Source organism: Neovison vison, chromosome 1 (genome assembly GCF_020171115.1).
Source record: "Neovison vison isolate M4711 chromosome 1, ASM_NN_V1, whole genome shotgun sequence".
NCBI classification, from domain to species: domain Eukaryota; kingdom Metazoa; phylum Chordata; class Mammalia; order Carnivora; family Mustelidae; genus Neogale; species Neogale vison.
In genome coordinates this window covers 316,355,001-316,357,919 of record NC_058091.1, presented here as the reverse complement: position 1 = coordinate 316,357,919, position 2,919 = coordinate 316,355,001, and positions in this window count along the sequence as shown.

The window sequence follows — 2,919 nt, the reverse complement described above, 5'->3', positions numbered from 1 at the left end:
CCTGTGGTTGCTGCTTCCCAACCCCACTGCGTTCCGCCGACCTTGCTCACGGCACAGCCCAGATCAGTGACCACAGTCCACGCTGTCCCTCTAGCCCCTGGGGCCCTGCCCTCTGGGGTGACACACGGAGCTATCTGTGGGGCCGCACATTGTGCCCAGTGAGTCCACATAAGGGCTGAAGGGCAGGCGGGCCCCGAGGCCAAGCGGCTGGCAGAGCAGCCCAAGGAGGCGCACGTCACAGCTCTGCAGTGGGGTGCATGGAGGCTGTCCCTGCGGCGGACGGGAAGGGCAGCCCCTTTCTGTGCCAAGACCACTTGGGGCACGGGCGGGTCTGTTGGGACCTGTACGGACCCTCTCGGTCGGCCGGCGCCCAGGTCTGTGTCGAGGACCAGGCCTCCTGTGTGCAGGGAACCCTCACTGCGCCACGGCCTGGCTCCTCCTGCCCCAGGACGGGTCCTCCCTGCACGAGCACAGGGAGGTGCTAGACGCTCTCCTGACCTTATTGCTGAGAAACACCACTCTGTTCTTTAAAGATTTCCTCAGAGACTCAAATGTGGCTCAAGAAAGTACAAAAAAGCTGATTCTCTCCCGTCCGTGAAGCAGGGATCAGGTCTCAGGGGCTGGCCCAGACACACAGGCTTGGCCTTGACTTGCCACAGCCCGTGTGCACCCTTCATGCTATGCTGCGGGGGCCGAAACGGTGGGAAGAGTGAGGACCCACTCAGGGAGAGCAGCGAGGCGCTGTCCAGGGTGCTGAAGGGCCGCCATGAGCCTGGTCCAGAGGTGCTTGCTGAGGGCCGCCATGAGCCTGGTCCAGAGGTGCTTGCTGGGGCTGCCCTTGTCTAGGCCACCCAGACCCCGGGAAACAGAAGCTCCTGCTCCAATGTCCCTCTCAGAGGAGCTGAGTATTAAGATGAAGCGAGCCCAGGAACACCCCCCGAAGTGTGCCCCCGAGCCTCGTGGGTAGGGTGAGCCATGCTATGACCCTTGGCTTGTGGCCCCTTCCTCCATCAAAAATCCAGCAAGGCCGGGGAGTCCTCGCCGTGTCTTTCTAACACCGTCTCCTCATGCTGGGGTTTCCCTGAGTGTGGCTGGATAATTCAGGATGATCTCCCCATCCCGAGGTCAACTGATCGGCTGCCTAACCCCACTGCACCCACAGTCTCCCTGTGCCACATCAGGGAGCACTCCCAGGCTCTGCGGTCAGGGCAGAGGCACCTTTGGGGCGTCATTGTTCCACTTCCCACGGTGCCTGGGGGATTCTGGGCCCACCCAGGTTTGGCGAGCCCTTCACGGCGTCCTCACAGGTGAGCAAGGTGTCCAGGCGCACGCATGCACCCGGGGGACGGCAGGTGAGGTCCTGGGGTGTCCAGGCGCACGCACGCACCCGGGGGACGGCAGGTGAGGTCCTGGGCGCACCAGCACTCAAGCCACTCTTCTCCTGCCACGGAACACATCGGTCAGCAAGCCTTCCAATGCGCAGCGCAGACCCAGGGAACACCGGAAAACTGGAGTCTTTTCCTTTGCTTTAAAAATCTCATTTTCACTCTTCACCTGGAGGAGGTTTAGCTGTGCGCGTTGACTTTAAGGATATGAACCAGAAAGGGTTCTGGGTGAGCTGAGCCCCACCAAGCACCAGTCCTCTCCGGGCTTTAACACATCAGCAAAAAGGCGCGACCCCGAGTAAGACGCTGACAGAACGTCTGTACCCGAGAAACGAGACTCAAGCTGGGGACAGACGGACGGCTGACCTCTAGGGTCTGGTCCGTGACACGAATGCCAGAAATGGGCCCCTGGGGCCTGGGAGCAGGTGGGGGCCAGTGGCAGGTCAGCTCGGGAGCCTGGTGTGGAGTCCTGGCAGTGTCCCCACGGGCCCCGTCCGCGCCAGCAGGGCAGGTCAGCCCTCCCTGCTTCTGACAGCACCGCCGCGGCCAGGCTGGCGTGCACGCGGGGTGGGGCCCGGTTCCGCTCGGCTCATCTCCGCTGCATTTTCCACCCACTGCATTTACGACCGCTGCATGGACTTGGGTCTTCCATAAATGTGTCTGCGCAACCCCTGGGACGCCGTGCCCTTCCCCAGATCTGCTGAAGCAGTAATCTGTTTGGGGTGGAGGAACACCTGAGCAGTTCAAGCCCCCGGGATGGCTCGGGCTGACACCCACCTCACCGTCCAGGTCAATCATGAACACCTGCCTTTCCCAGAAAGTTCTGTCTGGGTCACCCCACTGCTGCCTGGTCAGGCTGACCCTCTCTTGCCACAACCTGTGGGGCTGCTCACTCCCCGCAAGATCCTCCACCTAGGCCCCCGCCAGAGCCGTGATCTGGGACCCTGAGCAGAGCACCACCCCCAAACCTGGCCCTTCCTGCAGGCCCTCGCTGTCCCTCAGCCTGGGGGCTCCCCGGTGCATTAGCAGGAGCCCCACTCCTGCTGGCTCGAACAGCCTCTCCTGCAGAGGCTGTCCCCACCACACCTGTTCCCCGGCCCGAGCCCCGCTGGTCGATGCGTCCGGATGCAAACACGGCCTCTGGGCTGAGGTGACGAAGGGGCACACCGGCACGATCGCCTGCACACGTCCAGGGCTCGGGAGCGGGAGACCAGCAGCCCGGGCGGGGCCAGGGCTGGACGCGGGGCAGTGGGCTACCACCTACCGCCCAAACCCTCATGTTGCGCCCCCACTGCCCATTCCAAGGAAGCCGCCAGGAGAGCCCCGGACATGGAGAAGCCAGAGAAACGTGCTCACTAGGAGACCCAGGGTTCTGGGCTTCAGGCCCTGGCTGCCCGATCCCTCCCAGGGTCCACAGTAAGGCCAGAGTTCGCCGTAGACGGGGCGGGTGCTGGGCGGGATCCTTCTGACTCACGGTCTGGCTACACCTGCCCCAGGAAGACCCCTGGGAACCCCAGCAGACCAAGGACCCCTC